Raw genomic sequence first — 26,815 nt, forward strand, 5'->3', positions numbered from 1 at the left:
GCTATACCGTGCACTAAATGAAATAACTGTTTAAAAAGTACAAAATGTGTATGTACGTTGGCTGTGCCAAGGGCAAACATTGGCATTATGAAAAAATGGGTTAATGCACAACCTGGCTATTCTGAATCTAATTTTGATAAAATTTGGTAAGTTGTTGGGTATAAATGAATTTAAGTTTGCTAAATTTAACTGCATAGAATATTATGGGAAATAAAAGTTTTTTTTTTTCAAATAACGGGGGCGGAAGGGGATGTGACAACATTTTGAAACAAAATCTGCGCTCTCACTAAACGAATAGACATAAATATTATAATAAGTTATATTTATTTAAGTGCGGGGTGAAGGGGCCGTGGCAAAAATTTTAAAATTACGCTTGTATGGCAAATGCAGACTTATTTTTAAGCATCGTAAGTTTTTTATGGTCAAATGTTTGCAATACTGCAATCAGTTCTCCCTTCCCACTCTTTAATGGCATCGCCCCGGGTTCAATATAAGTTATCCTCTTCCTAATCGCCTTCAATAAACTTGCAAATATAATCAAACGAAATTTATTTCAGTGCCTATCGGATGATTATTTCCTTGTAGTCCAACTTAATAGAGAAAAAAAACAAAAGGGGAGAATTCCAGATGAGACAAGGGTTCCGGATTGGCTAACGACTGCGAAGCTAGTGGAGTCAATTGTTTTCGATCCGTCACTGTAAAGCCAGTCAGGACTTTTTCCGTTTCGGCAGCTAGCATTTGCTAAAATACATTTTTGGGTGTTTTTGATTTTTTTAATAAGTTGAGAGACGTGTTCACGGTGTGGTCCGGAAGTTGCCAAGGACGAGATGCGCTGATTTTGTTCCAACGATATGGCATATCCAGTTGATGTTGTTTTGCAGAAACTGGAATATCTGCGGATAGTACACATGACTTTGAACCTTCGTCGCTGTTTAACCTTTGTATTGAAGTCTTTTAGCAGAATTTGGTTAATCGAGCAGAGAATTTTAGGTATAAGCTTAAAAGTCAGTTGCGCAGCTCCCGCTAAAAGGCATTTCGTCGGAGTTGTGGGGAAGGCGCCAATGCGACGCCGTACTGCTGCATGGTATGCGGGGGAGAACAATTTGATGTTGGATGGCGCACACCATCCATAGATTGCCAGCCCATAGTCGATTTTGGCCAGTATTAGGGCTCTTGTCGCATGAATTAGTGATGTTGGATGGACAAGAGAACGCTTAGACCCAAGAAACTAAATGATATTAAGGCGCTTGTTAAGGCTATCTCTAAGATTAACACAATGTTGCTTAAACGTAAGTCTACTGTAGAGCGTAAGGCCGAAAACTTTAAGACTAGATCTATATTCTAATATTGTGTTATTTACCGCTAGAGTTGGATATGTACAACGATGTTTTTTACAAATATGAAATAATTTACATTTGTTTAAGGCAAGAGTGGCCCCTGAGAAATTACCCCATTCAACAATATCCAAGAGTATTTGTTTAAAAGTAAGAAATAGTAAATTTGTATTTTTGCAGTTGCTGAATAATATTCAGCATCATCCGCGTAAGCAGAGAGTTGTACTTTTTTGTGCTTTAGTATTATATTAGATAATATAGATAGGGAGTGGAAGGCAATAATAAACAATCAAATTAGTTAAGGTATTATTAACTCTAACACGGATGGACCGCTTGGTTTTGAAAGCCTTCACTAGGTAGAAGGTCTTAGGACCTACCCCCCACCGGGAAAGTTGCTCCAGTACGGTTTGCACACCAACACGATCAAAAGCTCTTTCAAAATCAGTAGCCAAGATGGTTACATGATTTTTGGTGGAAAGAGCATCTGACGCGTAATGATGGATTTTCAATAGTGAGTCCTTGGTACTGTATTGTTGTTTGAATGCAGTTTGGTTGGGGCTGATAAGTTTATTTTTGTTAATAAACCACATGATTCTTTTGGCAAGAATTTTTTCCAGTGTTTTGCTCAAGCAAGAAAGTAGGGATATGGGACGGAACGATGATAATTCGTGGGAAGGTTTGTTTGGCTTAAGGATTGGGATTATTATGGCCATTCTCTAAGTATGCGGATAGCTACCTGTATCTAACATTTTGTTGTAAATTTCTAGCAATTTTTGCTATCCTTCTATTGGCAAGTTTCGAAGCATAGGGTATGAGATGCAGTCGTAACCAGGAGATTTCCCCTTAGCGTGCTGCAGGGCTGACTCTAGCTCAATCAATGTGATCTGAGCATCAAGATACTTGGAATCTGCGGAAAAGTGATTGGGCGAGTATGCTAGAGAGAGGAAGTTTTGTTTATTAACTTTATACACAGAGAAGTTTTCATCTCTGGAATAATTGGACCACATAGCTCCAAAAGCATTGCCAATGTCAACCGAATTTTGTAGCTCAACATTATTATCTCTGATGGATTTAAGAGGCCCCGGGAAGTTTCCTTCTAATTTGTTGATATCTGCCCATAATTTTTTGGTTGTAGACAGTGGGTTAATGTTAGAAGGAAAATTGATAAAAGAATCTCGTTTAGCTCTAATAGCTACTCTTTTAAACAGGGCTCTCGCCTTTTTGTAGGCTACTAAATTGGTGGAGTTTCGAGAGGTTCTATAGTTATGCCAGAGAGTCTGCTTTTGTTTTCTTAGATCTTGGAAACTTGAGCTTAACCAAACAGGTTTTCTTATCTGTTTTTTAGGATTACTTTGTGGAATGGCTACGTTGGCTGCTGTTTCTATGCTTTTCGTAATTTCGTAATTCGTAAATTTTGTGAAATGGACCATTTGCTGTATGGTACTAGGGATACGGAAGTCATACTCAGATCAATGTTAGTAAAAGAGTTGCGTTGAATGGTGTGTGGCAGAGCCGTCATTTAAAATAGCTTAGATTGTTCTGACTATCTGATAACCTTTGGGAATCCGAGAGCTGGACCCCCGAAAAGGACTCCAAGCGTTGAAGTCCCCGACATAGATTATAGGATTATAAGCTGACTCTACAATATTTATTAAATCTGAGGCTATATAGAAAATTTGTTAATTTTGTTAGTTTGGGGTTGTTTTAAATATTTAGTGGTTTTAGGCGAGCAGCCCAGAGTAGCATGGTCGAAATCGACTGATACGTTTTTGTTATTTTCTTGTTGTTTTTGCTGATTAGACAGCGGCGTAGAGGTGTTTGATAATGTTGTTATTGTTGTTTCTTTATTTGTGACAGTAATTTTCTTATCTTTGCTTAGTTTGTTGGGCCTTCGTTACTGCAGCGTAGGAAGAAGGGTTGGATTGCTTTGTTGTTGCTGCATTGAAGAGTAACTTAGCTTCGCGCATTGTACATTTTTTTGCTGTCTTGATTTTCAAAATTTCTCTTTGCTGCTGATATTTGGGGCATTAACGAGGAAGATGAGTGATCTTCTGAGCAGTTGACGCATTTCGTTTGTGTGCAATTATCGGGCGAATGGGGAGGTAAAGCGCAATTACCACAAAGTGAATCATTATTGCACTATTTAGCTGTATGGCCAAGCAGCTGGCAAGTTTTACACCTCATTGGGTTTGGTATATACTATATATTGCCATGCAATATCGATTTTGCTGGGAAGATTGTATAAATCAAATGTAACCAGAATGACTCCAGAGGGTTTAATGCCAGTATCCGTGGTTTTGATGAATTTTAATATATCAATGACTTTTTGGGATCGCAGTTCTTCTATAATATCTTCGTTGGAAACGTCGGAGAAATACGGAGCATATATTGTGCTCTTGGTCTTGTGTACTTGGTTAAGAGTTTCATGCATTTTGCATGTGATGTCGCAAATGCCCGGTAGAGAAGGTGAGTTGATGAATTTTTCAGCCTCGGTTTGATTTTTAACCACCATCAGCAGGTTGCCGTCACGCAAGTTATTGATGGAGGAGATGTTTTTGAATATTAGTCGTAGGGCGTTGTACACGGCAATACAGGAGAAATCTGAGATTTTTTTTCATTGTTTTTTGATGCGATTACAATGTATTTCGGGTTTTCGAGGGTTATTGTTGCAAGTTCGGGGAAGGTCAAGTCGATTTTTTGTCTCTTTTTTTTTCGCCGGGGGGCTGTCAGAGAGCAACGCAAACTGATTGCCCCTCAGAATAGGGGGCCGAGGGGGAGGCCCCATAGTCTGATGAAATAGGCTTTAGTTATAAGAGCTAAAACACAACTCCACTCACGAAAGAATGTATGAAAGCAAATAATGATAGACCACGTGAATTATATTCGTTGAAAGAACGAATTTTAGTCACTAGATATCTTTAGATATCTTTATTTATTTATTTAAATTTTGATTTAAATTTTGCAGAATTAAACGATTTTTGTTCACTGGATATCTTTAGATATTGTGAGTTTCTTTATTAGTTTTGAACTTCGACTTCTGTCTGGTTACAATTGAATCTTAAGACTAAAAATATGATTTTCTTTGGCATATGCAAATGCCCATTTCGTTTGTTTCATAAATTGCTGATCGAGCATTTGCAACGGGAGCGACGGCGACGCTTCTGTTGTTTATGCTTTTGAAATTTGATTTTGGTTCAAGTACTTCTGCATGATTATGCTGATCTCGTCGTTATCAACATTCCCATGCATAGGCTTATTTGTTTGTTCAGCTTTGGCTTTTTGTATAATTATGTTATTTGTTTGTGCGACTTTGATTGGTTTCATAACTCCTCCCCCCTTTGATGAGGGATTCTCCTGGATTCCTCTTTTACACTTGTTATAGGAATATATTCCTATGAAGAGGAGTACAAGAGTAATTGATACTATGCCAAAACTGTTGGAAACTATTGTTTGTATTTTTATTTCTTTAATTGTTTTTGTGTTTTCTATTTCTTTTAATACGATATCTTTAAACGTTTGCTTTTCGGTAAAGTTAAATGAGTTTTCCTCTTCTTCTTCATTGGCAAATGATTGTATATAAATTTCTTGGTTATTTTTGTAGTATGTTTCGTCTATGAGGACTGTGCAATTTGTGAATTCTATGAGGAAGTTTCCTCTTAATATTTCGCTATTGGTGGTATTGTTGCAATTGTATTGAATTTCATTATCTTGTGCATTACTTATTAACAATGTACCTTCGTTTATTAATTTTGTCTTAAATTCTACATCTTCTATCATTTTACAATTTCTTTTAATTATACAGTTAGAGCTAAGCTTGAGTTCATTTATTGTTTTCTGTTCTTCGTATGTATAAGTTTTGTTCTCTATTTTTATTACTCTTTCGGGACTCATGTCGATTCTTTTGTTCTTCTGATTAGTTAGTGGGGTTATTAGGAATACTGTGGTAGTTATTATGTTAGTTGGTATTTTGATTGCTATGATTATATTAGTGTCATAGGTCATGACTCCCATGCGAATTAATTTAATTTTGTAAAAATCTATATTATAGAGTATAAACTCTTTGTTCGTTAGTATTGAGGGGTGAAAGAGGTTATATTTGGCTGACGCTATTGTGTCCAAGATGGTGTCTACTTTATCATGCAAAAATTTCAACTTCAACAGCTGGTCATGATACATTATGTCTGTTCTGAGCATGGTATTATATGTCTCAATGTTGTTAAGGGTTTTGGTTATTTTTTCCCTGTCATCCAATATTACTTCTTTAAGTGTGTTAATAGAATTTTGTAAGTCGTTATTTATGTTTACTTGTTTGTTAATATTGTTAATTATGTTATTTTGGTTTTCTTGGTTATTAAGGAGATGATTCATAATGGTTTCCCTGTCGTCATCATCCATGAGACCGGTGAGCCACTTCTGAGCTTTTCCTATTGCGTTGATAAGGCCGCGTTTTTGTCTTGCTAGCGAATTTGGGGTTATGGATCTTATTTTGATTTTTATAGTTTCTATCTCTGTATCTAGCCTATGCCTGTCTTTCTTAACCAGAATTTTCGTATTATTCTGGATTATGTTGGTTAATTCTAATATTTCTTCTGGACTTATTATATGTAGGACCATTTTGAACTCGCTAACCAGCTCCACCGTACTTTCCCCCAGCGATATGAATCCGGTTTCAGCCTGGATCGGGGTTATGTTGATCATTGCCGTCGACAGTGTTGGCAACAGGTACATGATGAGGAGTGTCAACGTTATCTGAAAATTTTGTAGGTCTTTTAATGTTTGTTGTATGGATGTTTTGTAATTTTGTTTTCCTAAATTTGGGTTCTTCCTTGTGTCTTAAGTTTTTGTAATTTTTTATAAATCCTTCTGTTCTGGTTTCTATGTAAGTTTCCCTGTTTTTGTTTAGTTTTGATATTTTTTCAGCTTTTTGTGCTGACATTCTGTCATATAATTCTTTGTGATCGACTTTATGGTTTTGTACTTCGAATGGTGTAGACTTTGTGGTGGTGTGGTGTGTATTGTTGTAAAAGTATACAGCTCTGGCCATTTGTTCAATTATAGGTCTTTTCTCTTCTATATTTAGTGTACGAATTTTCTCTGTCAATGTATTATTAAGTCTTTCGACATCGCTATTGCCAGTATGACTATTTGGCTTTGTTAAGTGGTATTCTATGCCTTCTTTTTCCAGGAATTCCCTGACGTTCAAGCTATTGAATTCGTTGTCGAAGACAAATTTCTGTACTTTCCCTTTAATGGACAAGAACTGTTGAATGTGTTCTACTATTGTGATACTATTTCTATCGGTCAGTGGCAAGCAAGTGGCGTGTTTTGAGAATTTATCAATGAATATTATGAAAGATTGTTTTGAATTCACATATGTGTCCACATGTATTATCTCGTTGCAGGTTTTTGGTGTTTCTGTTAGATGGAAGTTGTTTTTAATGGGTTTCCTATCATATTTCCCACCACTGCAAACGTCACAATTATTTATTATTCTGTGGATATGTGTTTTTAGATTGGGATGGTAAATTTTAAGTTTAAGTTTCTGATAGGTAGCAACTATCCCGCAATGGCCACTCTCGTTTTTATGAAACAGAGCTATTTGGGTGTGCAACTCATCTTCAGACTCTATGTCTGTAGCGAACCTGGTACATTTTACGAACCTTACTTTTGGATTGGAAGTGTATTCCTTTGTCAATATCTTTTGAAATTGGTAGAATTCATGGTCGCTTAGGTGTGAAAAAACTCCTATCTTTCCTGCTGTTATTTCTCGTCTGAGGATGTTTACTGCTTGGTTGTTTTCCAAGTCTTCTTTGCTAATATAAACTCTCTTTCTGCCAAACACTTGTACTATGGTGTTGGGTTTCTTTTCTGTGAAAATTATTTGTGTTTTGAATCTGTTGACTGCCGTTTCTAGTATGGACATGTTAAAGCCCTGATCCTCTTCTTTAGAGTGAACCGTTTCAGTCAGGGATTTGTTGTCTTCTTCGTCTGTTGGTTCGACCTCCATTAGGTTAATTTCGTCTTCTTTAATCCTACTCAAAAAATCGGCAATATTATTATTTTTTCCTTTTATGTATTCTATATGGAAATTGTACTCCCCTAGATTAATGAGCCATCTCTGCAGTCTTGGGCTTATATCTTTGCCCGTATATTTAGCCATCAGCCATTTTAAGGGTTGGTGATCGCTCTCGAGGTCGAATTCTCTACCATAAACATACGGTCGAAAGTACTTTACGGCCCACACTATGGCTAGAAGCTCTTTCTCTATAGTCGAGTAGTTGCATTCATGTTGATTTAATGTTCGGGATGCATATGCGATTGGGTGGCTCTCTTGCGATAGCACTGCTCCCACCGCGAAATTACTGGCGTCTGTAGTGACAGTGAATTTCTTGGAAAAATTTGGGTATCGTAGGACTGGACTGTTTGTAACTAGTGTCTTCAACTTTTCGAATGCAGCTATATAGCTTGGGTCATTAGTGTTGATCGTCTCGTTTTTCTTCAGATACCTTGACATAGGGAATGCTATTTTTGCATAATCCTTAACGAACTTTCTGTAAAATCCTGTCATTCCCAGGAATGATTTAATCTGTTTTGCTGTTTTAGGTAATTTTAAATTTTGTATAATATTTACTTTGTCTGGGTTCGGTTTAATACCGTGAGTGGTCAGGATGTGGCCAAGAAATTGTGTTTCTTTCTTAAGGAAGTCACACTTATCTACTTGAATTTTCAAATTTGCCTCCTTCAAGGTTCTAAATATCTTCCTTAGGGTGGTCATATGTTCCTGAAGGGAAGTGCTAAAAATTAATATGTCGTCCATGTAGACGACACAGTTGTCATTAATATGGTCTTTCAAGACTTCATTCATGAGCCTCTGAAATGTCGATGGAGCATTTTTTTAGTCCGAACGGCATTCTGACAAACTCATAGTGACCTGACGGTGTTGAAAATGCCGTTTTTGGTCTGTCTTCCTCTCTTACGAGAATTTGGTGAAAACCCTTCGCCAGATCGAGGGTTGTGAAATATTGGGATCTACCTAATTTATCCAATAGAGAGTTTAGATTAGGGATTGGAAATCTGTCATCGACCGTGAATTCGTTTAATTTACGGTAATCGATGACGATTCTGAACTTTTTTGACCCTGAATTATCGAGTTTTTTCTCGACGATCCATAAGGGACTGTTGTAGGGTGAGTTACTCTTTTTTATTATGTTCTGCTCAAGCATTTCCTTTATCTGTCTATTTATTTCTTTTTCATGTATTTGGGGATATCTATATATTTTAGAATATAAAGGCTTATCCACTGTGGTAATTATTTCGTGGGAAATCTTGTTTGTTGCTGACAAAACGTCCCCCTCTTGAAAAAATAAGTCGTCAGATTCCGCTAATAGGGTTTCGACGGCTCGACGTTCCTCGTCATTTAAATGAGCGAGGTTGAAGCGATCTCGTATTTCTTCTTTGTTCACGGGTTGCAGAGCACAAGCATTGTGCATGGCTTCTGGGTATTCGTAATCCAAAAAATAAAATTTTCTATCGAGTAATTGTACATATCGCTCTGTGTTGTTGATTTGAGCATTGAAGGCTTTTAAGAAATTTTGGCCTATTATTGCCGAGAAATTTTTGTTTGAGAAATCTATAAGATTCCACTGTAGTGTCCCCGAGTAGGGTATCTCTTTTGGAAGTGGTGTTGTTACGGTGTATTTCACGACGTTAATGCCGTTAAGAGTTTTATAAGAGCATGGTTTGGTGAGTTCTGTTTTGGGGTATTGAAATTCGAGAATTTTTGATTTTAAGATGCTTGTCGTCGCACCAGTGTCGACTAAGCATTTAATTTTTTCTTTTCCTATTGTCCACACTATTATGGGTAAGGATGCTCTAGGCAAGGAATCAAAAAATTTACCTGTTCTTCTTCTTCTTCTTCTGCCTGTTTTTCTTCTAAAGTCCCAATCTCCATGGGTGTGGGATCATTCTTTTGAGTGTCAACGCTCATATGAGACATTCTTGTCTGTCTTGAGCTGTTACCCTTGTTGTTATAGTTAGGTTTAGAATTTGGATTTTGGGTGGGTTGTGACCTGTTATACGACTGTTGGTTGACTTGGTCACTCCGAGGTGGGCTGGCGTTATTATTGGTGTTTGGTTGGCCACCTTGATTCTGTTTGGTATTGTTATTATTACTAGCAAACTGATTATTCTGGGTTGCGTTTTTATGAGTGGTGCTAGTGTTGGTGTTAGCGTTAGTGTTACCCTGTTTGTTATAGGTATTGTTCGAATTTTTCCTATACCTCTGTAAGATAGCTCTGGGATCGTCCAGTGCTTTAATATTTGAATATTTCGTTTGTAAAGCATGCATAGATATGCCCTGATCGACATGAATCCTGAATGGAGTGTCTATTTTATTCATTAACATGTTTAACAAATCTCTATCTACTTTATCATTTTCATACATGGCTGGTTTGGATTCGTCGAACATATATATTTTATTTATTTCGCACTTTGCTTTCTCAAACTCCTGGAACAAATCTCTTAAACTACTCACTTTGATGAATCTGCATCTATCGAATACGTCCTCGTAGGTCATCCTGGGTCGCATTTGCTCCATCAGTTTGGTCTTCATTTGGTCCCAGCTAGGCTCCATCCCCAATTGTCTGATGAAATTTGCTGCTGTTCCCGACACCTTTTCGTTAGCGACGATGCTAGTGCCAAACTGGATCAGCAATGCGTTTCCCTGGCATAATGTCATGAGGAACTCCACAGATTTTATAAAAGCCAATACATCATGTTGGTCGTCGAGCTGCCTTAGCTGGCGAAACTGCTGGATGATATCTTTGTTTGACAGCCACTGGAATGGTTGTTGTTGTTGTTGTTGCTGTTGTTGTTGCAGTTGTTGTTGTTGTTGTTGATTTTGTTGCCTTAATAGGTTCAACTCTCCTTCTTGTTGAAGCAATGCTGCTCTTAAATTATCCATCTCTGCTTCCATTGTGGTTTAAATTAAAAAAATTTCTCGCAGATTAACTTTGGTTAATTCTGAACGTATTTGTCCGATTTCGACTGCGCCAATTATATTCGTTGAAAGAACGAATTTTAGTCACTAGATATCTTTAGATATCTTTATTTATTTATTTAAATTTTGATTTAAATTTTGCAGAATTAAACGATTTTTGTTCACTGGATATCTTTAGATATTGTGAGTTTCTTTATTAGTTTTGAACTTCGACTTCTGTCTGGTTACAATTGAATCTTAAGACTAAAAATATGATTTTCTTTGGCATATGCAAATGCCCATTTCGTTTGTTTCATAAATTGCTGATCGAGCATTTGCAACGGGAGCGACGGCGACGCTTCTGTTGTTTATGCTTTTGAAATTTGATTTTGGTTCAAGTACTTCTGCATGATTATGCTGATCTCGTCGTTATCAACATTCCCATGCATAGGCTTATTTGTTTGTTCAGCTTTGGCTTTTTGTATAATTATGTTATTTGTTTGTGCGACTTTGATTGGTTTCATAACTCGTGGGTCGCAAAAGAAATACACCGATTAGACTCAGCTGATACGAAAACTGACGTCTGCCCGCAACGAGAGCTAGTCGAAGACTGACATATAGTTATAGAAGAAACATAAATGAAGAAATTGGAGTATCTCGCATATGTTTGTAATGCACAGAAGGAGACGGCCCCATAAAGTATATATATTCCTGATCAGCATGATAAGCTGAGTCGATATAGCCATGTCCGTCTGCCCGTATGTCAATCCGTCTGTGCATATCAACTTCACGCCGCCATCTTAAGAGCTATCGGGATGAAACTTAATATTTGAGCTACTTATAGCCCGGAGCAGATAAAGAATGTCAGGATCGTACCACTATAACATATAGTCATAGAAGAAATGAACTACTTACTACTAATAACAACTACTTTTAGCGTTGAAGATATGGTGTGGCCATTACAACTGTGGACTCTTAGCGAAGTCTGCTGATGATAGAACTTTTTAGTACTTAAAATAGCTATACAGACAACCTGCCCACCTTTTGTGCTGCCTATGATTTAAAATCTTATAAATTAGTAAGATTTATTGACCTCAGGCCGGCTTAAGCCCAGTTATAATTCATAATAATTACAGTTCCTGCATTAATCTTATCAAAAACAAAAAAAAAACTCTATAGGCTTTATGTATTTCTGAAATTTAGGTAAGCAAGTTTGAGAAATATTTTACCATACAAGCTAATGGTGATTGGTGATACTTTTTAAGAACACACTTGAACATCTATACCTAACAAACACAACTTGCTTAAAAAATATTATACTTACTGGAATGTTGATACTTTAGTTCCTCTAATTTTAATGAAATCAGGTTGGCAAAATTTGTTCTCACGTCTTATTCAAAATCTGAAATTGCAACAAAATTTACTTTAAATTAATTGTCATTAATTGTTATGTCAGCCTAATCAAAACAATATTCAAAGGCCATTTAAGGTATCTGATCAGAAATGAGCAGACAATTCTTAAAATAATTAGTCAATTGACAAAAACAATAAAAGGAGAATCAGTAGAAGTAATGATGCGAATCATAGCAAGCGAAGCACGAGCATATAATCGTAGAAGAATATTATTATTTTATTTTTTATTTGATTTTGTCTTTTATTCAGACATATGCTTGATATAAGCGGATCTGATGAGTCTATTGCTCTATAAAAAACATCAACCATGGTGTTAAGTCGGCTATTTTATCTTGCATGTGGTTTTCTGTCACTTTTGTAGATTTTGTTCTGGCCCTCTGATGCATAATCTCCTAAAAATAAATGACTTTGTGCCAAAATATCACACTTTTTGACCATAGTGCATTGGTAATAAATGCCTTGCTCAAGTTTTAATTCAAAAGTTTAAGCTTTCTAGCCCTTGTGAAATATCCTCTTTTAAAATTACAATACCAAATGAGTTTTTCTCAGCTATGGTAGACCCTAAGTTTTGGCCAGAGGGCCTTGTTGCACAGAAGTTTGCGCCCAATAAGCGCTACCGTCCGTTGCCTGTCCACATTCCTAATTTATCTTCTGCTTCAAAAAATGTACGAGGACTTCTTACGAAGCTCTCGAAACTGTTTTGTGATAGCCAAACCTTTTACGCTGTGTTCAAGTGTTTAGCTTATATATTTCTTGTTCAAATATTCCTTCAGTTTCTGATTTCATGACTTACATACACCATGCTGATGCTTTGCAAACTGTTTTTATCGTGATTTCCTTATAGTTTTAGGTTATTTGTTTTTGTCTTAGATCCCACTGTTAGTTCTGTATCTCAAACACAGCCCTTTGTAAAGTCTGGAGATTCTTCTCTCCCTACCATTGAATTTACTGTTTCTTACAATTCCGTAATTAATTCATTTAATAACATCTCAAATTCTCGTCGTAGATGTTTTCGTAAAACAAATTTCAATTTTCTTAACAGCCTCATTTTCTCTTTTGATTGGTCATTTCTATTTGAGTGCTATGATATAGAATGTCCAGTCAATTTTTTCTACACTGCTCTTATTTCTCTAATTGATAAATGCGTTCCTTATATGAAGGTCTCTACCGTCTCCAGTCTGGTTCACACGTAGGCTCTCTAATCTCTCGCGACTTGACTATGCAAATTATCGTGTAGCCAAATCTCAATTTTGTCTTTTAAAAACTCAATGCTACAACAATTATCTCGTTCGCTGTAAGGTTGAATTTTCTAAGAACCCCAAATGATTTTACAACTTTGTTAATTCCAAAAGACGCTCCAATTTACTACCTTCCACCTTCAGACTTAATGACCAGACTGCTAATAATGATTCAGATATTGCAGATCTGTTTGCCAAATTCTTTCAGTCGACTTATTCTACTACTGTTTCGGATCCCTTCTCAATCCCACATTTAAATTGTATGTTTTTTCCTAGTATTACGTCTTCCTTCCTTTCCGGGCCTGATAATATACCTAGTTGCATCCTCAAAATGTGTTCGATTTGCCTATCTAAGCCTTTATCTCGGTTATTCTTTATATCGAGTGAGACTTGTAGCTTTCCTGATATTTGGAATGAGTCTTTTATTATTCCGCTTTTTAAAAAGGGTAGCAAATCGGATGTTTCTAACTACCGTGGCATTGCCAAACTTTCGCCAATACCTAAACTGTTTAAGAAAATTATTAGGTACGTCTTCCCTGTGGTTTGTCGCTTACCGACCTTTTAGAACTGACTACCCTTGTACACCATGGCTTCCGTAAAAAGTGTCAAACTGATGTTATTGACTTTAGTAAGGCTTTTGATACGGTTGATCATTCTTTGCTTCTCGCGAAACTTAACATCATGGGTTTTTCCCCAAAAAAATTGGCAGAACCCAAAAGGTGTCTTTTCGTTCCTCGATATCTAAAACTGTTCGAGTTACGTCAGGTGTACCCCAAGGCAGTCATCTGGGGTCACTCTTATTTACCTTGTTTATAAATGATTTCATTCACGCGTGCTTATGCTTGCGGATGACGTCAAGATTTGTTATTCCTATAATGATCCTTCTTTCCAACAGTACTTGCAATCAGATCTCAATGCGTTTTGCGATTGGTGTCACGTTAATAAATTACACCTTAATGCCTCTACGCGCTCTTTTTATGATTTTCAGTTGTTTGTCTCCGCTCCTAGCTCATTACCCTATTAAGTCTGTTCTATTAGATTGTGTACCATCATTCATGGACTTAGGCGTTATGTTTGACCCGAAACTTTCAATTAATGTTCATATATCTTCAATCGTCAATAGAGCATGCAGCCTTCTTGTCTTCATTAAACGTTGGGCCAAAGAATTTGATGATCCCTATGTGTCACCAGACAGTTTATGAATATAATAATTCAGCGACGTTATGCTCTACCCCTGGTGTTATCGATAAATGAAGAAGAGGTAGTTGGCGAATAAACGTTGAGAAGGAAAGGTGCGAACGAATAAGCTGCTACGATCGGTGGTAACGAACGGCCATCACGAACGAATCCAACGGCATCGCTTTACAAACGTCTCTATATTGTTAGGTCTCAATTAGTTAATAAATCTATATTAGTTATCTACCTAAACGTACGAGTCTCGCAATTCAATTGGTTCCGAAAGTCGCACTCCCACGCCTAAGCCTTCCTGACAGCTTCTCCACCTTCAATCTTCTACTGGGTAATGAGATTTACAATCGACCTTCTCAGAAGTGGGTTTTAAATGTGACAATTTTCAGACGTGGGATGGTATCCAATTTTCATAATTTTGATAGTGTGAAAAAAGGAACTGATATTTTTCATAAGTAGAAGTGTGTGAAGAAAAAGGTAACGCGCAATTTACGCGCTAGAATAGCGTGGCATGAGAAACTCGAAAAGTGTAATAGTGTGTGTTCTGTGCATGAACGAACTCGTGGAAACGAGAACGAAAGACGAATAAGCGAAACGAAAAATCAACGAACATACAAGCGTGAAAAAGATAACAATAATGCCGCATAAAAACTACGTGTCAAAGAAAGCTTTGCAGCAAAAATGTAGACAAGCTGGATTGTCAACGTCAGGAAATCGAGAACAATTACAGAGAAAATTAACGACGATCTGTAGTGACGACGAATACGCCAGTTCGGAAAATCATTCGATGGTTAAAAAGATAAACGGATTAGAAAAAACGATTAGAGTATTGCAGGAGCGTTCATTTCAACCTGCGATGATTTCGTCACCAATCGAGGTCAGTGACGTGAATGTACAAGAAGTTTCTGGAGAAAGAAACGTGCTTTTGAGAAACGAACGAACAAACGTAACGTATGTGCCAAACGAAAACACTGCTACGTCTCAGCAGTACGACAATGTTGCTACATTTCGGCAACTCGGTAACACTGCTATGTCTCAGTAGTGCGACAATGTTGCTACGTTTCGGCAACTCGGTAACACTGCTACGTCTCAGCAGTACGACAATGTTGCTACATTTCGGCAACTCGGTAACACTACTATGTCTCAGTAGTGCGACAATGTTGCTACGTTTCGGCAACTCGGTAACACTGCTACGTCTCAGCACCACGACAATGTTGCTACGTTTCAGCAACTCGGAAACACTGCTACGTCTCAGCAGTGCGACAATGTTGCTACGTTTCGGCAACTCGGTAACACTGCTACGTCTCAGCACCACGACAATGTTGCTACGTTTCAGCAACTCGGTAACAAAGCTACGTCTCAGCACCACGACAATGTTGCTACGTTTCAGCAACTTGGAAACACTGCTACGTCTCAGCAGTGCGACAATGTTGCTACGTTTCAGCAACTCGGTAACAAAGCTACGTCTCAGCAGTGCGACAATGTTGCTACGTTTCAGCAACTCGGTAACACTGCTACGTTTCAGCAGTACGACAATGTTGCTACGTTTCGGCAACTCGGTAACACTGCTACGTCTCAGCACCACGACAATGTTGCAACGTTTCAGCAACTCGGTAACAAAGCTGCGTCTCAGCACCACGACAATGTTGCTACGTTTCAGCAACTTGGAAACACTGCTACGTCTCAGCAGTGCGACAATGTTGCTACGTTTCAGCAACTCGGTAACAAAGCTACGTCTCAGCAGTGCGACAATGTTGCTACGTTTCAGCAACTCGGTAACAAAGCTACGTCTCAGCAGCACGACAATGTTGCTACGTTTCGGCAACTCGGTAACACTGCTACGTCTCAGCAGTACGATCATGTAGATACTTCGCAACAACTCGGTTGTGCAGCTACGTCTCAGCAGCACGCTTACTTTGCTACTACTCAGTAACCCAATTACATTGTTACATCGCAACACGGCTATATAGTTACGCCTTACCAACACGTACCCTTCGCTTCGACTCATCAAAATGGTAACATTGCTACGATCCAGCAGTGCAATAACGTTACATCAAGCAAGATAATTATGTTCCAACGTCACGGAATAACGTAAGCAAAAGTGGGTCAAACACAAGTGTAGGTCAGTATTTGGAAAATTCTCCGAATTTCGCGACCCAACGACAACAACAACACAACGTCAACTGCGAGGAAAAATATAATAATTTTGGTCATTCATTTGGAAGCATGAACGAAATTATAGCTCTTGTTCCGGAATTTAATCCATCGTCCGTAAAATCATTGAATTCGCATCAGTTTGTTAAACGTGTGGAAACTCTGAAAAACGCATATAACTCTGAAAAACGCATATAACGAAAATAATAAAACGAACACTCAAAGAAAAGATAAAGCCGTCAATCGAAGCAATGGGACAATATTCGTCAAATTGTCCTGGTCCACAGCGTAAGCCTCGATGTACTCATTGTAATCGTACTAATCACGACTCTACCAACTGTCCTGAAAAATTTAAAAACGTTTCGAAAGTAAATAAAATTGACTCAAACATCAACTCAAATATCTGTAAATTTATTTCAGTTAACAGAAACAAAACAAACGCATTCGTCGATCCATTTTTCAATATCGAAAATGGAAATCGCTTTAACATCAAACGTTCCATGTTATACGACACCATACCGAACACTGTTTGCGCTCAGACCTATTGTTACGAATATCATATCTGAGCTACTGGAAAACGACATAATTCGTCCTTCGGATTCGCCGTACGCCTCGCGAATCGTCATCGTAGATAAAAAGAATCGTCGCCTTAACAATATCAAAATTCCATTTCCTATGCCAAACATGGAAGAGCGATTTGCTCAACTAGCTGGAAACGTCTATTTTACGCAACTTGATTTACGTATGGGTTACCATCAAATCGAGATAAGTGAATGGTCCAAACAGTACACGGCGTTTGTTACAGCGTACGGCCATTATGAATAGAACAGAATGCCTTTTGGACTTGTTAACGCTCCGGCAGTCTTTCAATCGGTAATGAACCAAATCATAAAACGTATGGAACCAGGTGAGGTACTCGCATATTTTGATGACGTAATAATCCCAAGTAAGACCTTTGAATCTGGTATGCAAGGAATTAAAAAGTTTTTATCAATCTTACAAGACAGTGGCTTAAACCTACGGTACGACAAATGCAAGTTTCTGCAATCCCAAATTACGTTCTTGGGTCACATAGTCAATAAAGTTGGAATAAAACCTGGCGAATGTAAAGTAAGCGCGATTAAAATCTTTAAAATACCTACAGAAGTAAGAGAAGTAAGAGATTCCTTGGTCTCACAGGTTTCTTCAGAAAATGTATTGAAAATTATTCATTAATATCACGTCCTTTAACAGAACTTCTACGTAAAACGGAGGCGAATACATTTATTTGGGGAGTAGCCCAACAACATGCATTTATCAAACTAATCGAAAAATTATGTAGCGAACCTGTTCTCACTCTTCACGATTTTTCGGCTAAACACGAAGTACACACGGATGGAGCTTGCCGAGATAATCGCAGTACTGAAGGGAAATCGTCACAATGATCAACTGAAGCAGCTACGTACTGATTATGTCATTGAAAATCATCGCCTTTATCGAAAAACGGAAAACACTATTGCGTTTGTTGTACCAAAGGCGGTTAGATGGCGCGTTGTTAAAAGTTGCCATGATGATGTCGGACACTTTGGTCTTGATAAAACCATGGAGAGAATTCAAAATCGATTTTGGTTTCCAAAGATGAGGAAGTACGTGAAGGACTATATCTCTACATGCATATAATGCTGCTACCACAAGTCTAAAGGAGGAAAGCCTGAAGGTTGCATGCATTACAACGATGTTGAACCGGTCCCTTTTCGTCGCCTTACGCGGATCATTTGGGCCCTTTTGTTCGAAGCAAACGAGGAAATACTCATATACTGGCTATATCTGATTCATTCAGTAAATTCCTAATTGTAAAAGCCGTTAAAAGTACAAAAACATTACCCGTTCTATCAATGCTAAACGAAATTTCTAGTTACTTCGGCTTGCCAAATTTTATTATAACAGACCGTGGAACAGCGTTTCGTCAAAAATATTTGAGGATTACTGTAAACAAACCCATATTCAACACATAAAGAACGCTGTACGAACACCCCGTGCAAATGGTCAAGTGGAACGCGCTAATCAAATAATTCTGAATTATATACGAACGATGAACAAAAATCAAAAAATCATAACCTTCAATGGACTGTCAACTCGCAGAAAAACAGCACCACTGGATTCAGTCCAATTGATCTTGTATTTAATTTTAACGCTGCAAAACAACCTTACTTCAGCGATACACGCAGACCAGGATGAACCGTACTCCAACGAAACCGTCACCGAAAATCGAAGTCAAGCCGCAGCCAATATCGCAGCAGAAAGAGCTAAATGAAACAAACGTTTTGATGCCAAGCACGCTAACCCTTTTGTTTATTCTACAGGTAATCTTGTGGTAGTCGAGAACGAACCAGCTTCGACAGGCGAATCACGTAAACTGGAACCACGATACCGAGGTCCTTATGAAGTCGTCAAAGTCCTTTGAAACGATCGTTATCTAATCTAAGATATCCCCGGCATACAGATTACAGGACGTAAATACTGCTCTGTATACTCCTCGGATAAGATGAAACCCTGGTGTTCAAATATTCCTGAATTGGATGTATCTGACGACGAAGATACTCTCATCGAGGGCGATCCGAATGCAGGATTGGCCGAGCTGTCACCAGACAGTTTATGAATATAATGATTTAGCCTTGGGCGAGCGACGTTATGCTCTACCCCTGGTGTTATCGATAAATGAAGAAGAGGTAGTTGGCGAATAAAGGTTGAGAAGGAAAGGTGCGAATGAGTAAGCTCGAACGAATCCAACGGCATCGCTTTACAAACGTCTCTATATTGTTAAGTCTCAATTAGTTAATAAATCTATATTAGTTATTTACCTAAACGTACGAGTCTCGCATTTCTATTGGTTCCGAAAGTCGCACTCTCCCGCCTAAGCCTTCCTAACAGCTTCTCCATCTTCAATCTTCTACTGGGTAATGAGAATTACAATCGACCTTCTCAGAAGTGGGTTTTAGATGTGACATATGTAACAAAGGTTTTATTGCTCGCCAGTGTGGAACCCTCAATATGATGCTAACCAGCGTAGTATTAAATCGGTACAGAAGCAATTCCTTAAGTTCGCTTTACGCGGTCTTAATTGGGACCCAAATCTTTGCCTACCTTCTTATTCTGACAGACTTCTTCTAATTAATCTTCCTTCACTTTACAACCGTAGGCTCGTATTTGGCATTCTCTTTCTCCATAAACTTGTGAACGGTGAAGTGATTTCTACTAATTTACTAGATACGCTATATTTTTGTGTTCCCTCACGTCGGACCAGAAACTTTTTTCTGATTCACCTTAGTAGATGTCTGACTAACTACTCTCTTCACGAACCTTTTCGTGTTCTTTGCCAATCTTTTAACCACCTTTCTCACCTTATCTCTCCTCATCTTTCTGTCACTTTTCTTCGCGCTATACTTTTCAATAATTTACAGCGAAACTGCTAAATATATTTTGGAGTTTGCCTACTCGCAACTCATACCTGACCACATTGTCTGTTGCAAATAAAACTTCTCCACCATTTAAAAGCCTATTCATGATTCATTCGATCTTCCCTTAGCATAAGGGAATAGTTTTTTTTTTAACGTTTGATATATATATATTTGTTGAATCTACGCTTAAATTAGAGCCTAACAACGAGTTTCAGATATATTTCTTAGTCTAGTACTAAATCCGGGGATACTACCGGCGGCCCTTATCATGTATTATTGGGTTGGTCTGTCATTTTTTTTTTTAAAGACGAGTTCTATTGTTAGTTCGCGTAAGGGAATTGGCAAGAGCATTTGGATGTGCATCCAGTTTTGCAGAATACTTTAGTTGTTGACTACCTATTTAAGATTTTACGCTAGGTATATCTAAATCATTTTGAAAGTGATTGCTCTTAAAATCTTAGCCTGGGCCCTTTGTATAATGTCGACATTGCTAGTACTTGCATTACCCCATGGTTCGGCTCCATAAGTCCGGATGGGTTTCAGTACGGAGTTGTATGGGAGGACTTTATACTCCAGACTTATAGGGGAGCGACCAATTATAATCCAATGTAAGCCACTCGCTTTCAGTTAAAGCTGTGATTTTTTTGCTTCGATGTGCTTCCGCCAAGTTAGCCTTCTGTCTAGGTGGATGCCAAGGTAAGTGACATAATCGGCTTGAGGAACTGGTACGTGGTTTAGCATTAAAGCTGGACAGTTTCTTCTGTTAAGCGTAAATGTAACATGTTTGCATTTGTGCTCGTTGACCTGGATACGCCAGGTTGCTAGCCAATCCTCTACTACCTTTAGATGCTCCTCTAATTTTTGAGAGGCTTGCATTGCGCATTTGGATCTGCTGAGGATTGCAGTGTCATTGTCAAAAATGGACGTTGTGAGTCCTAAACTCGTTGGTAAGTCTGCAGTGTACAATAGGTAGAGCAATGGGCCGTGTACACCTCCAGCTTTGATTTCAGCCGAGATGGAGCCATTACATATAACAGTGAATTTCCTATTGTCAAGGTAAGATTCCATGACTTTCTGGGTGGCAGTTGGCGCCTCTGAGCCAACTTTTTCAAAGCTTCTTTTTCCTCCGGACTTAAATTAAAATTCCAAAACTTGTAACCGAAACTAATAATAACTAAATGAATAAATCTAAGGACAGAAGAGCAAAACACTCAATAGGAAGAGTCTGCTTTCGGCAGTCGTCCGCGAATTTTGCGATCCCCGCCTCCGAACACAGACACGCAGATGACGGAATACGTTGTTAAAACCCAAGGAGAGCGAGCAATCCAGGTGCAAGAAAGAATTAACTTGGACGCGCCAGAGAGAGGATGGAAAACCCAGTGGAAAACCCACAAAAACGTGGAAAAACGACGCAGGGTTCTCCACCAGAACAACCGTTATCCGATTTGGCGAATTCAAAGATGTCATTGGCCAATTCAGTCAATAAGCTGAAACGAAAGCAGAATGGCAGACGGGATCTCGCAAGCGGCCTAACAAGCAAGCAGCTCGGAGCGACAAGCCTGTGGCCATTGTGATTCAGGCCCAAAAAGGCTTCTCTTACGCCTAAATTCTCAGTATGGTCACAAGAAAAGGACGGAGTTAAAAACAACGTAAGACGCACGAGAAAACTGCCAAGAGCGAGCTGCTTCTAGAACTCAAGCGATTCGGTGATCCTGACGGCGAAAAACTGAGAAGCGATCTTGGACAAGTTCCAACAGACGTCGGTAAGGGCAGTAGGAAATAAAGCATGAATCGAGATAAGCTAACTCGACACCTTGGAAACAGCAGACCACATTATGGAAGCAATAAAAAAATGATTTGGCCAGGCCACCGTACACGTGCGAGTCAGAAGCTTACGCCATACTTCTGCCATACGACATTGGACATCTTATCAAGCATGAACGCTGAACTGCAGACGTCTTGTTCAAGATGGGATCTGTAGAAACAGAATGGACGCCTTGCCCGATTCGAAAACGACAATCAAAACAGAGATGCTACAAATGCTTTAACTTCGGCCACACTCTATTATTGCACTAATTGGTGTCTCAAATGTGACACCAGACCAATCTGCTCCAATTGCGTAGATGTCAAACAACAACAGGCATTACTCTGGCAGCCGACGTTGCCCAATGGCGAGTGCAGCCGAGACGTTTGTCAGTGCAAACATAGGCGACATATGGGTGTATAGTTGCTATTTGGCACCAAGTCTCCCTCTCCGAGAATTTGAGTAGGCACTAGACCAGCTCGCTTTGGATGCGAGAGGAAAGGGCAAAATAATTGTCGCAGGCGACTTCAACTCAAGGTCCACAAAATGGAGAAGTGCCCAGACAAATTTTCGGGGTCGCACAATTCTAGAGAGCCTCGTCTCACTTGAACTAGCTGTGCTAAACACGGGATACAATCACACGTTCAACAAAGCTGAATACTCCAAGTACCAGAATACCTCATGGAGAAAGACGTAATGTATGATGGCCACCAGGAACCCGGATTATCGGCTTATCGCGATAGTGGTAGTAGCGAAGCACCTACAATAGACGAATAGCAAAATGGCCGTAGCAGTCGACATAGCCAAGGAGTGGCTAAATAATGTAGGCTTCCAGCTTGCAGATCAAAAACGGCATCCTCCATGCGACTGCTGATTAAAGTCGCAGTCATGGAGGTAGCCGAAATTTCTCTGGATACAGGGCAATATGCTATTTGGGCATTTTGTTGGAGACAGTCTACGCGAGTCCACATACAGATTGGGAGCCATTTGAATGTGTCGAGGCTTTCATACAATTTCCGAAGAGGCTTCACTGGTCTTAGCTGAACTGACCCCTATCGATCTTTCGGTGAAGGACGCAAGTTCATCTTCAACAAAAGGCAAAATAGCTATTGGACTCCACTGGCAAGGCACAAGGCTAAAAGAGCAGCCAGAAAAGCGAGCTAGCAAGGCTGGCAAGCAAGATGGACATCTTTTACCGAAGGCAGATGGACATTTAGGCTGATCCAGAACCTGGAGTCCTGGCTCTCGAGAAGTCACGGCGAAGTTACGTCCAGCTCATATCTGCACCGATTAGGGCACGAAAACAGTCCAGAATGCATGCTGTGCCAAAACGGCGTAGTAGAGGATCCTAAACACGTGTTTTTTTCCTGCCCGCGAGTTCAGGAAGAACGCCAGGAGCTAGAAGCAACCTTTTGCGAGTAACATGCGGCCCAGAATACCAGCAATATATAGTATGTTAACCAAGAAAAATGGTCTGCGGCCTGCACATTTGCAAAGCAAGTGATAGACATTCTTCGCCGCTTGGAGAGGCAACGAAACGCGAAGCAATACCCCCGGCAGGCACACAGGCTGAATTGGCACTTACAATTTCTATCCCAATATTCTTCACTTCCCTTCTCTACTTCTTTTACACTATTCTCTTCTACATTTCGCCTACATTATTACACATTATTCTTTTTTATACTCTTGTAGAGGGTATTATAAAATTGGTCAGATGTTTGTAACGCACGCAGACGTTTCCGACTACACAAAGTACATATATTCTTGATCAGCATGAGAAGCTGAGTTGATAAAGCCATGCCCGCCTGTCCGTCCGTCTGTGGATTGGGATGAAACTTAATATTTGAGCTACTTTTAAGCCGGTTAAGATAAAATATGAAAATTGTCAGGATCGGTCCACTATATCATACAGTCTCTTGCCATATTATTAAACTCATGCTTAAAAATTTAATTTTCTTGGCTTGAAAAATGTCAGTCGACATCAACAATTGTTGAATTGCACTGTGAAATTGAAACTCGATTTTTTGGGTTAAATGTCTTTTTCGCTATAATCGATGTGAGATGCCAAAACAATAAAAGTTTCCGCGATATTCAAAAACTCAAGTTCTACCAACATATCTACAAAAAGTTCCTAATAACAACAAGAAATGTAAAATAAAAGTAGATTTGCAGCATGAGTGTAATAATATGACAAGGGACTGTATACATAGTTATGGAAGAAACATAGGTGAAGAAATTATCTCTATAAAATTTACTAAAATGATAGTCTTTTATATAAAGCATTAGATCGGATAAATAGAACACAATTTACAGTCAATATAAAGTGGCTCTGCTCAAACGCTGCCGGCAACGCTGCCAACAGCCTACTATGTCATTGCTTTAAAACACCAGAGCAGCGCATGGACAAAAACTGTTTATGTATGTATGTGTGGCAATGACTGCATGGATGTACATGTTCCAAACTCTTTTTCTGTAACTAAATTCATCAATGCACGGTCAAAACCTTCAAAATATCATTTTCATTTCCGAAGCATCTCCGACCATACAAAGTAAAGGGTGTTTTTTTAAGCGTTTGGTTTTTAAAATTGAAATGAAACACACAAAATTTGAATATTACTGTTAAATTTTTATTTGAGATGATAAAACAATCTCTGCCAATTACTTTTTAAAAATGACTTCATGTAAATGTTGGCCGCGACTGCGTTTCAAGTGATCAACACGGAAGGTCCAACTTTGCACCGCTTTTTCTAGCATGTCTAAGGGAATTTCGCCAATAACACGACTGATATTGTCTTCCAATGCACCAATTGACGCTGGTTTGTCCTGGTAAACCAATGACTTTACATATCCGCACAAAGAATAATCCATCGATGGTTGAATGTCCAATAAAGTAAAATGTGTGCGAAATTTGTCCACAATTGCCTTTATGGCTTGCTCGGTTGTGTCGACCATAATATGGACGTAATTTGCGAAACTTTTCACAAAACACGAATTTTGATAATAAATTTCAATGATTTGTAAACGTTGTTCGGGCGTAAGTCTTTCCATGATGAAATGGCAAACTAAACTGAGCATTTTTCACATTCACAGCTGTCATGAACATCATGCGGTATGTCAGTGTTGCCAACGTGAAAAACCAAACGCTTAAAAAAACACCCTTTATATATATTCTTGATCAGCACGAGGAGACGAGTTCAAATAGCCATGTCCGTTTGTCCGTCTGGATCAACGCAAACTCCTCCTAGACCGTAAGAGCTACAGAGCTGAAATTTTGCACGTAGGTTTGTATATACTACAGGGGTTGTATATCTTAGATTCAACTACTATTTCAAATAGCTCCCATACAATACCAAAGTCACGAACAGTGACTTTTCTCAATAACTTCGCCATTTTCTGTGCTATTGTAACTTAATATTAATATTCGTTATTAATATATGCAGTTTATTACGCCTATAAACTATTGTGACAAATTTGATTAAGATCGGGAGACTATATCATATAGCTCCCTAACGATCTGTCAAAAACAGTGACTTTTGTAAATAACTTCCTTACTTTTAACGCGATTGCTTTTAAATTAAACATTTCTTAATTTAATATATCTGTTAATGACTGTGCCGAATTCGATAAAGATCGGGTGACTATATCATATAGCTCACATAGAAATGATCGGTGGAAAACAGTGACTATGATCAATATCTTCGTTATTTATTATGATTGTGGGCCATTCTTTTGCCAACATAAGCCTTTTGAGATAAAACGTTCTTTCAGATTGATGGCTAATAGGTAAGGAAAGAGTTACCAAAAAAGTTGCAAGGGTATACAAACTTTGACGCGGTTGAAGTTAGCCCCGGCCTTCTGGTTTTTTAATTTTTTTTATTGTAAAAAATGAAATGTATCTGAATTGTGAGCCAACCACATAACAACAATTTTTTCCATGTCTCTGGCTTAATGTGCAAGACACAGTTGAGATAAATTTATTTTCTCTTCACAAAAAAAAAAAAAAAACCAGAGGGCCGGGGCTAACTTCGACCGCGTCAAAGTTTGTATACCCTTGCAACTTTTTTGGTAACTCTATCCTTACCTATTAGCCATCAATGTGGAAGAACGTTTTATCTAAAAAGGCTTAAGCTTGAGAAAGAAAGGCCTACAATCATAGGAAATAACGAAGATATTGATCAAAGTCACTGTTTTCCACCGATCGTTCCTATGGGAGCTATATGATATAGTCACCCGATCTTTATCAAATTCGGCACAGTCATTAACATATATATTAAATTAAGGAATGTTTAATTTAAAAGCAATCGCGTTAAAAGTAACGAAGTTATTTACAAAAGTCACTGTTTTCGACCAATCGTTCCTATGGGAGCTATATGATATAGTCACCCGATCTTGATCAAATTTGGCATAGTCGCTTATAGGCGTAGTAAACTTTCTAATATTAAGTTTCACGACAATAGCTCAGAAAATAACGAAGTTATTGAGAAAGTCACTGTTTGTGACTTGGCCGTTTGTATGGGAGCTATATGATATAGTCACCCGATCTTGATCAAATTTGGCATAGTCGCTTATAGGCGTAGTAAACTCTCTAATATTAAGTTTCACGACAATAGCTCAGAAAATAACGAAGTTATTGAGAAAGTCACTGTTCGTGACTTTGGGGTTTGTATGGGAGCTATATGATATAGTGGTCCGATCCGGCTGAATCCGAGATATACAACGCCTGCAGTATATAGAAGCCTACGTGCAAAATTTCAGCTCTGTAGCTCTTACGGTCTAGGAGAAGTTTGCGTTGATCCAGACGGACGGACGGACATGGCTAGTTGAACTCGTCTCGTCGTGCTGATCAAGAATATATATACTTTGTATGGTCGGAGATGCTTCGTTCTATGCGTTGCACACTTCTGACAAAAATTAATATACCCTTTTTGCAAGGGTATAAAAATCCATGAATCCATAAATATTTTAAATAATATTTCTTTACATGTAAATATGACACTTGATAGGTATTTTGAGAAAATATATGACAGGAGCATAGTCCAGGACTTAATTGAGGTTTTTAACTTGATACAAATAATGTTAGCGTACTTTGACACAAAGGGAGAAGATTTCCCAGTTCAAGGATGCACTAGGGTACATTTGTATGCTGTGACGCAAACGCAGCATGTAAATTTTGGTTCTACCTAATGCATGAAACACAGTATATTAGAGGATCCGAAATATAAGGAAATAAAATATTGGATTGAATACAATGGAGAATTTAAAGCAAGAAT

General features: G+C 38.5%; 1 protein-coding gene across 5 annotated transcripts in view; it reads right to left on the reverse strand.

Moving 5' to 3' along the window:
- MFS17 (Major Facilitator Superfamily Transporter 17) overlaps nucleotides 1–26,815 on the reverse strand; it is a 201,795-nt gene that overhangs the window by 144,646 nt on the left and 30,334 nt on the right. For 4 of the 5 annotated variants that reach the window (XM_068284266.1, XM_068284263.1, XM_068284264.1 and 1 more), the window contains exon 2: nucleotides 11,636–11,713. The gene's annotated coding sequence lies outside the window, so the exon portion shown is untranslated. The remainder of the gene's footprint in view (nucleotides 1–11,635; nucleotides 11,714–26,815) is intronic. The other variant, XM_068284265.1, reaches the window with a different exon arrangement.

This window comes from Drosophila tropicalis, unplaced genomic scaffold (genome assembly GCF_018151085.1).
Source record: "Drosophila tropicalis isolate 14030-0801.00 unplaced genomic scaffold, ASM1815108v1 contig_377, whole genome shotgun sequence".
NCBI classification, from domain to species: domain Eukaryota; kingdom Metazoa; phylum Arthropoda; class Insecta; order Diptera; family Drosophilidae; genus Drosophila; species Drosophila tropicalis.